This window comes from Lissotriton vulgaris, chromosome 4_1 (assembly GCF_964263255.1).
Source record: "Lissotriton vulgaris chromosome 4_1, aLisVul1.2, whole genome shotgun sequence".
Taxonomy (NCBI): Eukaryota; Metazoa; Chordata; class Amphibia; order Caudata; family Salamandridae; genus Lissotriton; species Lissotriton vulgaris.
The window spans coordinates 1,939,492,148-1,939,503,734 of NC_141691.1; the positions used below are offsets into that span (position 1 = coordinate 1,939,492,148).

The 11,587-nt window shown below is 47.8% G+C and overlaps 1 protein-coding gene across 1 annotated transcript in view; it reads right to left on the minus strand.

Annotated features, from left to right (window-relative positions):
- The window catches only part of FAM135B (family with sequence similarity 135 member B), an 861,083-nt gene extending 853,102 nt beyond the window's left edge, over window positions 1-7,981 (minus strand). Inside the window, exon 1 of the mRNA XM_086966257.1 lies at window positions 7,810-7,981. The gene's annotated coding sequence lies outside the window, so the exon portion shown is untranslated. The remainder of the gene's footprint in view (window positions 1-7,809) is intronic.
- Between the last annotated feature and the right edge of the window lie 3,606 nt (window positions 7,982-11,587).

Here is an 11,587-nt window from a genome sequence, read left to right on the forward strand (position 1 = left end):
AGGGAGATAAAAGACTTCAGTAAAGAACCTTGCTGGATTTAAAAATAACCTGCTTGGCAGGAAAGCTGTAGAACTGTGTGAGGAGTGCTTCCCCAGATACTTGGGAGGGGTTTGGAAACTCTTTAAGGTGCTTCCCTCGTCATTGCTATTGCCCAAAGGTGAAAGCACGTGAGAAGCACTTCTTATGCTGCCCAGCCCGCGGGGAGCGCTACTCGTGAGAAGAGGAGTAGTGCTTGTCTGATCCACGGCGTGATTGCAGAGTACAAGCAAGTAGGGAGCCCGTGTGTTGGTTACTGTGCTTCCCTCAATGACGGGCTCTCACTGCTCGAGAAGCACTGGCCGCATGGTGAATAACCCTCCTCAATGGGGTCCTGTCATCAGGAAGCGTTGCTGCAGCATATGAGTTGCTGTAGCAACCACCAGGAAGAACCGAAGGTGACACGGCTGCAAGAACTGCCTGGAGGCCCAGGAGCGGAAAGACAGAGCCCACAGCGCGGCAGCCATTAGAGACGGCAGCAGCAACCCTGATTAAAGAGCATCTCCCTGATTAAAGAGCCTGAAGGACGAGTTGGGCACCCCTCAAGACTCCCGCCCTGGTTACACACTTCTGGCTCAGCAGCCCATACCGGTCCAGTACTGCAGGGGCTGCCAGCAATTCTGTATCGACTAAGGAGATTCCCTGAAGGAGCCCTGAGGAGGTAGAGGAGCTCAGTCGACCTCCCGCTTGAAGCGGAGGAGGAGGCCTGCCGCGATGACTCGGGCCAGCAAACACCTTTGGGTCAGATTGCCCGACTTTGTTCCAACTGTGCCGCAGTGTCACAGGCAACCACGTGATGCCATTTGGAAGCAGAGGGACCCAGCAAGGTATCCCCAGTGGGCATGCCTGTTGGTCGTGAGCACACCCCTTTCCCTGTAGATGGGGTTACTCAGGGAGGTCTCCTCCCTGGCTGTGGCCATTTTGCCTACAGCAAAGCAGCTCCTCAGTGTGATTGTGGGCTGCTTCACTCAAGTTCTACACACGTGGAGGACTGGTCGAGGTCTCCCCGCCGACTTGGGCTTACACCAAGTGGCACTTTTTCCGTGTGGGGACACCATAGGGTGGAGCCCCGACGGAGGCTCCCACATAGAAACTTGCTGCATTTCAGGATTACTACATTAATATGCACAGAGGCCCTTGGCCCCTACATTGTGTTTGCATTTCAGGGATGTCAGGTGATTTATGTGTGCTTTAACTGATGTGTACACTAATGGCTGAATGTTATGCCCTGATGCTAGCGCATAGGAGATCTTGCCGTACAGTAATTCAGGAGTTACATTGATATGTACAGCGATAATGTTGTTTTCATTATGTTCTGTTTTCACGTGCAATTTATGATTAATCACTTGAGTGCACTATATGTTATGTTCATGACAATTGCCTAATTGCAAAGTGATTCACGGGGTTCATGATCTATGCATTATTATGACCAGTGCCTTGTGGCAAAGTCATTTATGTGATTGTGGTCTATGGGCCAGAAGTATAACAAATTTTCGCGGTCCCAAACGGGAAATCGGCCCATATGTCTCCTCAAATTGGTCGGCCCCATGTACAAACCCTATTTTGTGAGTCGGTAAGCTATTACCACTCCAGATTTCTTTTCCAGGAGGCCAGAGTTGGAGAGGATGAGATGCAATACAGACCATGATGTCACACAAAAAGGGGTTGGACTCCAAAATTTTAAGATACCACGGGGCAGAATAGGGAGCTTAGATTTGCCACAAGGTCTCCGTAACTGTGTTTTGAGGACCCAAGGTAGGCAGTTTAACCTAGCCACTAGAAGTTGAAGAAGGTTTCTCCGATTCTGACCTACCCAGGGAGCTCACAACTAGGCTGAAATTGCTACGAGTGCTGTAGCATTTGGAAGGGGTTTCAATAATCATGGTGACAACAGCTTTCACAGTGGGCTTCTGGAGGTCCTCGCTTGGACGGCCGAAACGCGTCTTGACTTGCTAAGGAAAATAAAATAATGCTGGCACAACAAGTTGGTTCATGCCCGTGAATCCGCACTTAAGCGGTGTTTTGTTGCGAGGTATTGCAGATATATATATACATACACACACACACACTTACACACGCAAAAAAGGAATCATTGATCAAGGCTAAATTCCTATATTGATAACATAGTTTGGGCACAAATTAGAACACGGTTCGTTCCAGCATGCATTGGGATAATCAGAATGTGGTGGTAATCTTTACAACTTGATATTCCAGAGGTAGTCATCCAACAATGAGGAAGGCTAGCCTAGAGTTGCTTTGAGCTCCACATACAGAAGGTGCTGTGAAAAGGTTTTCCCTAACCAGGTAATTTCCCAAAGAGAGCAACAAGGCGTTTTTTTCTGGGTGTGATGATAAACAATGGTGGTCAAGCTGGTTTGCACTGGCAGATGCAGATTTTAACAAATAGTTAGTCTCAGGCCTCTGCGTGAAATGTATTGGCTACATTACATCCTATTGAATTTAATCAGGATTCTGAGGAAGAGTAATGCTGCACACAGGAGGGGAGATAGGAACAAAGGATTTGAGACCAGCTTGAAACTCATATTCCGTTTGGGTGTGCCTAAACCTGGGGATCTCAGATAGAAATGTGACATTTGTCCTTACTCTTCACTTTTTTCAAGGGAAGGGAAATGAAGCATCCCAGCACTTGTTAATGAACTGTATTGTAGAGAAGGCAATACTAGATTCCCTGGACCACAGCAAGCCACCATCCCTGTAATTGAAGTAAATCGTAGAGGGGCGCAATTAGTGGTTGGTCGTGTCACAACTGTTAGACCTGGCCCTTTTTGAAGGTTTATCCTCTAGCATTTTGCATCCTATTATTCTGAGCCTGTTTTTGTTTTGTTGGCTTTAGGACTCTGGGCATTTTACCACTGCTGATCAGTGCTAATGTGCATATGTTCTCTGTCTTAATTACGATTCTTATTGGTTATCAACGATTGGCATATCTGATTTACCTGTAAGTTTCTAGTAAAGTGCACTGCATGTGTCCAGGGACGGTAAATCAAATGCTACTATTGGGCCCGCAGCCCTGGTTGTACCACCCACATGAATAGCCCTGTAAACTTGTCTCAGGCCTGACATTGCTGTCTGTAAGTGCAGTTTTAAACTACTATGTCGACCTAGCAAGTGCACCCACTTGCCAGGCCCTAATCTTCGGGTAAACATCGTTTACCACGAAGTTTTCACAACGTGGTACCTTTAGCACGCATCCCTTACAACGCAAGTCGTTACCACGACTTGCGCTGGAGGGCGCTAAAGGATTACAAATAGTAAATTTACTATCCCAACACCTTCCCTAGGGTACACGGGGACTGGTGTTAGAATAGTAAATTATACTATTCGAAATCCGCACCCCCAACGCAAGTCGTGGTAATGACTTGCGTTGTAAGGGATGCGTGGTAAAGGGATGCGTTGTGATGGTACGCGTTGTACCGTCATACGTCCTAATCTTCGCTTTAACTACATGTAAGGCACCCCTAAGGTAGGCCCTATGCACCCCCATGAGCAGGGTGCAGTGTATGTGAATGGTAGGACATGTACTGGTGTGTTTTACATGCCCTGATAGTAAAAGACTGCCAAATTTGTTTTTCACTATTACAAGGACTAGCTGTCCCATAGGCTATTATTAGAGCTGCCTCGTAATATCTTACACGTTTAACTTTACATTGGGAACAGCTAGAGCTTTGGAGTTTAAGCTTTTTGAGCTCAGGAATTAAAAACACAACTTTTAGCAAAGGTAGTTTTTAAATCGTGTGTTTGAAAATTCCACTTTAAAAGTGGTCATTTTCATGTTTAACCACCCTGTGCCTCTGACTTCCTGTGGAATCAACATCTGGTTTAGACTGACCAGGGCCTGTTTGTGCATTCACTCTAGGCAGTCACTGATGGGTCTTCATCAGCGAGAGTGGTTGGAGGAGCTGTCACCTGCCTGCACCTGAACAGGGCTGTGCCTGTCCTTTCACAATGCTGCCTCCCCCCCACCCCACTATGCCTGGAGCCAAGACCAGGCAGGACAAGAACATGTGCACTACAGAGACAATCATTTAAGGAATGCCTACTTCAAAGCACAAAAGGGGTATAAGTATCAAGACTTCTAAAACACTTCTCGATCAAAAGGAACCTCTGCTAAGGAGAGGATCTGTGAGGAGTACTGCCCCTTTGCTGTGTGTTGCTTTGCTGGGTTGGCCTGCAGTTGATGCTTCTGCTTTAGAGAGCAAAAGGACTGGACTTTGCTTTGTATTCTGCTTGTGAAGTTTCTCCAAAGGCTTGTGTGTGCTTGCCTCCTGTTAAGAAGTCTCAGGGCCAGCAGAGGCTTCATATGCAGCATTCCCTGATCTCCACTGCTGGGAGTTCTGACCTGCCAAGTGGTGCAAATTCCAGTTCTGGGCTCCTGGAGGTTGTTCATGCTTCAAAGATCTGCTTGAAACCATCGAAATCGATGCATCGCCATTCCAGTGCCTGTTTTTCCAACGCAGGAGAAATTTCCATGCACTGTCACTGTGCGGCCAAAGAAATCGATGCAGCGACTGTTCACAGCCAAAGAAACTACTGCGGCCCGAGTTCAGCACACCATGGGGCCCATTAGGATGGCGGGCGGATCGCCCCCGCCAGGCTGGCGGCAGCCACCGCCGGCCTGGCGGGGGCGATCCGCCCGCCATCCTACCCTTAATCACCCCCCGCCATATTAGCATGGCGGGGGTGACCGCGGCGGACGGGCCGTCTGCCGATTTTCCGCCCCGGTCGCCTTGCGGCCGGGGCGGAAAAGGTTTAATATGGTGGCGGTGTCTATTAGACATCGCCAGCCATATTAGCATTGCCAAAAACAGATGCCTTTCCGTGGCGGCAATGCCGCCACGGAAAGGCATGCTGTCTTCACTTCAGGGGCCCCCTGCGGGCCCCCGGAGTGAAGGACGTTTTGGGGGTGCACACGGGGGCTACCTGTGGTACACCCCTGCATTTACATTACCAAAGTGGCAGGCATCGTGCGGTGCCTGCCGCTTTGTTAATGTAAATGCAAATGTGCATTTTTATCATTGTGGCGGGCGGTGCTGAGAGCACCGCCCTCCACAATGATAAAAATGCAGGATGTGCCCGCCACTGTGGCGGGAACATCCTAATACCCCCCACGGGACCCCGCCCTTATGGCTGGCAGTGCCGATTTCCGATAGGATGGCGGGCGGACTAAGTCCGCCCGTCATCCTAATGACCCCCCATGTCTCTAAAGTCCAAGACCACCGCACTAACTCCGACACAGGCCCTGCTGTGCGGCTGGCAAGATCGACACATTGTGGGACTGTGGCTTAAGAAACTGATGCACAGCTTGTTTGCCGCCACTGCATCAATCTCCAGCGCACCCAGATTTTCACGCATCGCACCTGTGCAACAGGTTTCCCGGCGCATCACTTACAGACCAGAACTGTCTTAAATTTCAACTCATCGCTTCCCCCTACAGTCTGGATTTGAGGCAATACTTCTCCTGCATGCCACAAAACTGATGCATCGCCTCCCCAAGGACTCAGGAACCATAGCATTGTTGTGATTTCCAATGGTTCCCTCCTCTGCTGCAATTTTGCTGTGTGATTTTGATTCATTTGGGGCCCATTAGGATGGCGGGCGGATCGCCCCCGCCAGGCTGGCGGCAGCCACCGCCGGCCTGGCGGGGGCGTTCCGCCCGCCATCCTACCCTTAATCACCCCCCGCCATATTAGCATGGCGGGGGTGACCGCGGCGGACGGAAAGACCGTCCGCCGCTTTTCCGCCCCGGTCGCCTTGCGGCCGGGGCGGAAAAGGTTTAATATGGTGGCGGTGTCTATTAGACATCGCCAGCCATATTAGCATTGCCAAAAACAGATGCCTTTCCGTGGCGGCAATGCCGCCACGGAAAGGCATGCTGTCTTCACTTCAGGGGCCCCCTGCGGGCCCCCGGAGTGAAGGACAGGTGTGGGGTGCACACGGGGGCTACCTGTTTGTACACCCCTGCTTTTACATTACCAAAGCGGCAGGCATCGTGCGGTGCCTGCCACTTTGTTAATGTAAATGCAAATGTGCATTTTTATCATTGCGGCGGGCGGTGCTGAGAGCACCGCCCGCCACAATGATAAAAATGCAGGATGTGCCCGCCACTGTGGCGGGCACATCCTAATACCCCCCACGGGACCCCGCCCTTATGGCGGGCAGTGCCGATTTCCGATAGGATGGCAGGCGGACTAAGTCCGCCCGTCATCCTAATGACCCCCCATGTCTCTAAAGTCCAAGACCACCGCACTAACTCCGACACAGTCCCTGCTGTGCGGCGGACAAGATCGACACATTGTGGGACTGTGGCTTAAGAAACTGATGCGCAGCTTGTTTGCCGCCACTGCATCAATCTCCAGCGCGCCCAGATTTTCACGCATCGCACCTGTGCAACAGGTTTCCCGGCGCATCACTTACAGACCAGAACTGTCTTAAATTTCAACTCATCGCTTCCCCCTACAGTCTGGATTTGAGGCAATACTTCTCCTGCATGCCACAGAACTGATGCATCGCCTCCCCAAGGACTCAGGAACCATAGCATTGTTGTGATTTCCAATGGTTCCCTCCTCTGCTGCAATTTTGCTTTGTGATTTTGATTCATTTGAGGTACGTTGTGTAAAATCACACCCATAGAGTTCTTTTGACAGAATTGCTGTAACATTTTAAAAGTCATATTTGGAGTAGTGTATGTTGCATTATCGTTGTTTTAGTCTTGTTTAGTTTAGATAAAGCTACTTTCTTTTTCTAAACTGATGTGGTGTTCATTTGTAGTGTTTTCACTGTGTTACTTTGTGTTATGTACAAATACTTTACACATTACCACTGAGATAAGCCTGGCTGCTTGTGCCAAGCTACCCTCCCTTATACTGAATAGAAGGGAGGATCCTTACTTGAACAGGGGGCAAGCCACTCCTAGCTAGAGACCCCCATTTCTAACAGCGACCCACAATGATTATTTTATGAACCTACCAATTAGTACATTGGTCCGTACGCAAAATACATTCACAAAATACAAATGCATTTGGTAAAAATCGCTGCTCAAATTGCAACCCAGTGAAGCCCAAGAAATCACTCTTTAAGACACTGGACTCATAACACATTACATTTTGGAATTTGTAAATAGCGAGTTGGTATTATTCACTATTTAAGAACCAGAAAGTGCACTGTTTGTACATGGAAATCTAGCATTTAGCACTATATATTACCGTGAAATTATCCCACGCACGAAGGACACATTTTCTGGAAATAAAGCACAAAACCACAAGTGCGGCTTATGTTCCCATAATAGGATTTTTACTCCGAATGGGCTTGAAATTACATGTCATAATGGCATAATATGGAGAATTTCGCATAACAAGAGTAACATGAAATACTGGAGAATACGCAGGAATAACGAAAATTGCACACGAGCCTACTACATCGAAGGTGTGAGGAGGTGTCCGGGCAAGAGGGCCGAGGCTTTGACTTCTCTGAAACAGCTGACTGATACCCCCTCCAATTCTTCCTCAACACTGCCCTGCCAGCCCTCTCCCTCCTCCTCCTCATAGAGAGGCATTCAAGTTGTCATGGTGAGTACTGGACAGGGATACATTTCGTGCTATCATGCAGTACACAAGTGATCATTGCTGACCACGAAGAAGCAGTCACTGGGCGCACCCGATTACCGAAGTGGACAAAAAAGGAACACACGCAGTGACGTTTTAATTGGAACACGGACACACTTAGTGACTGCCTGTGAGTTGCGAGCTTCTTACCTGTCTTTCCGTCTGGACGTGTGTGGGAAGCAGAACAGCTCTGCCCTCCGTGGGCGCGTATTTCACGCTGCCATTGACAGTGTTCACGGACATCAGCCGTGATTACCGGCCGGGTTTCTCTTCCAGAGCCGCGCGCCTTCGTGTGTTCGCAGATTGTTTGCACGCTCCGTCTGTCACCAGGGCGCGAGACCCGCCGCGCGGCCTTATCTCGCGCGGAGCCGAAGTGCATATTTAACATTCTCCCTAGACAATGGGCATGGCCACGCGCCCGCCTGAGATACCGGGCGACTCTGCACAATGGGCCTTTCCGGCGCGTGCGCCTCGAGACGGCTCAAGAGGCCTCTTATCAAACAATATCGTATGGGAAATCCATAATGTCGGCAATACACGGAGGGGATTATTTCTCACGTGCGCTTTACCATATGACAGCATTACGTGCAACGCTGCCCAATTCCGCAAAGATGGTGGCGGTGATTATGACTATTATGTTGTTGGCATCATTCTTTTGTTTACCACTCTTCTCTAGTGCTTCTGCACTAAAGAATAAATGGCGACTTGATTTAGGGGGGCTGCGGAAGGGGGATAGATGGGGCCCATAACCAGGCTCTCGTTATCCTGTCTTCTTCCACTCATAACCCCCCCCCCCCCCCCCATCCCACCACAGGCATCAGCGCCAAGAAACCGCATGGTGTAGGTGTGCTCTACAAATACTTTTACCATAACGTAATGGCTGTAGGTGCTAGGAGGCGACACCGTAGCAAGAAACACTTCACACATCCACCTACCTTTCATTTCCAAGCAGGGTTCTTTTCAGAACATGTCTAAATCTGACTTTGTATTTATGTGAATGCATCTATATCTACATATGCTTAGGAAGATAAATGTGCATAAATGCATTCAAAATCAAATAAACCTACTGCATTCAGTCTTGTACAGTAATCAAGGGGAAGCCAAGTGGAAATCTGTTGGAAGAAATAGCACTGAACGAGAGCCTGAAAACAATCTTTTATTATTATAAGAAAAACAAAAAGACTACCAGTTTTCGTGGAAAAAGAAAATATACCATTCCGGTGTTACTTCTGATTTAATTGCGGAAGTGTTATAGGATAATTTACTGAAGTTGTGCCATTAGCACCGAAAATATATGGTGAGGGTGCATGTATAATAGGTGTAGATGACACTGAATTAATCACTTGGCTAACTGCCCCTCTGTGCTAATAGATAAGGAGTTGGAAATCATTTGTGAACGCCCGGAAAGAAATGGTGCCAAGGTCACTGGAGAAAAGGTCGACTGCATACCTCTTCCAATAGATGGCTACTAATGAACATTCTGGATAGGGTCAAAAGAAAAGGAACTGCATTCTCTATTTGAAAATGGCACTCATTGTGGTGAATCAGGTACCATTTCTCTGACTGAAAAAGTCTATAAGAAAGTATGTTACACACATCATTTTGGTAAAATCAAAAGGTTTTAGCTAACACAGACCTAAAAACAGCAATTGTTTTGGCATTGTTTGCTAGTCTCTATCCTTATAGAAATAAGGACAAGAAAGAAAGAAACAAATCAAGAAAAAAATAAAGCCAGGGTTGCAAAAATAGATAAAGTACATTGAATATCTTATATTCAGTGTTCTTATGAGCTGAAGGCAAGCAAAAAAGGAAACAGGAAAGAAAGAAAAAGAAGGAAAAGAGGAAAAAGAAGGAAACGAATACAAAAGGAAAGAAAGGAGAAAAAATAGAGGGAAAGAAGGAAAAAAGAAGGAAAAGATAGAGAAGGAAAAAAGAAACAAGCAATGGCAAAGCCAATAGGTTTCACTTATGAAAAATGTTGATGTTTTACCTCACAGGAACCAGCATAAAAAGTGAAGGTGAGCCAGACCTATGGCTGTGCAAGAAGCCACCCCCAAAGCAGCGTGGTGACTGGCTCCAAGGGTTTGTGTGGGTAATAACCATCTGTAATATTTCAAAGAAGCGCCGTGTAAATAAATAATTGACAAAGGTTTTAAATCCTCTTAAATGGTACATATACGAAGCTAGGAATAATGTAACATTCTTGCTTGTGCTGCAAACTCTATCAATCTGTCCACGGAATTGGGACCAGAGTTTTCAAACAAACTTTTGTTGGCTAGCAGCAGCCTCTCTGCACTCCAGGTTTGTGTCTGTACCAAGCTCTGGGAGTTTTATAAAACTTTGGACCATAAGGGCTCCAGACCCATTGCCTGCAGGAACAGGGAATGAAACCCCCCAAACATCTACCAGACAGACCAGTTTGAATAAATCAGCTCAGTGGGTTAAACAACCTGCTGTGGTGACCTGTATGTAAGGAGTCACAGGTTCCAATCAGTGCAACATAAAAAACCTTGCTGCTGAAGTGTGTGTGACTGACAACATATGTGTCAATATTGCAGGCTACGAGCTACTATTCTCGGCAACTTACTGTGGTAAAGTCCTTTCACACCAATTATGTCACTGACACAACAGCCTGTAAGAATGTGTGGTTGGCTGACATAAAGCAAACACAAGGAGACGATGCACGGAGCGCTGAAACTTTTCAGCCACTCATGAGTCACAAATCTGGATTGAATCCATCATCGTTCTTTAGCTCACTTCGCCACCCCAGTCGCAGAAACAAGCATCCTGGATCCGGGTTTCTGGGTAAAACCCCTCATCTGCCAGGCTAGTTTGTATCCAGTGTCATAAAGAGCAAGGGACCCACATCTGGACATACCCTGCCAGTTTAGGGCGAACAAAGCAAGCACAAGTAGACGATGGACGTAGCTCTGAAACTATTTAGATACTCACCCCCAGTCACAGATCTGAGTTTAATCCATCATTGTTCTTTAGCTCACTTCGCCACCCCAGTTCGGACCCAGCCATATGCAAATTAGTCTTGACCCTGTTCCTCGTGGGAACAGTCCACCCCGAACTGCAAAGCCAGGTCTTCCCTGGACCGGAAACAGGCATCCTAGGACTGATTTCGGGGTAACAGCACTCATCAGCCAGGCTAGCTTGAATCCAGTGGCAAAGTGAGCAAGTACCCACATCTGGGCATACCCTGCCAACTTAGGTCGAACAAAGCGAACACAAGGAGATGATGGACAGAGCGGTGAAACTTTCCAGACACTCACCCCCAGTCACAGATCTGGGTTTAATCCATCATCGTTCTTTAGCTCACTTCGCTACCCCAGTTCAAACGCAGCCATTTGCAAACCAGTCTTGACGCTGTTGCTCAAGGGAATAGTCCAGCTTGAACAGCCAAGACAGGTCTTCCCTGGACAGGAAACCAAAATCCTGGGGCGGGTCCCGTGATAACACCCCTCATCTGCCAGGCTAGCTTGTATCCAGTGGCCAAGTGAGGTAGGTACCCATGTCTGGGCATACCCTGCCAACTTAGGGTGAACAAAGCAAACACAAGGAGACGGACGGAGCGCTGAAGCTTTTCAGAAACTTTTTGTGTTTGCTTGGTGAGTTTTGTACACAGTAACGAGAAGGCCATGTACTTACACTCTAATGAGATCCCTCAGTTAACTAAAGTCCCTGCAGCATGAACTGCGTGTGTATGCGCATACAAGTAAGACATTGAGACCCCCCACTATCGATGTGCAACCCCAACTTTTTAAAGTACTAAACTAATTAGAATTCTGAAGGGCTCTGGTGTAGGTCTCAGTCAAAAAACAGAATAACATTAATTGCACAGCGCACTAACGTAGCTGCTTTGGAGATGTGGTTTTATTTTCCTTTTGTAAGTTCCAGTTCCAGTAAATAGCACAGTGGGGTA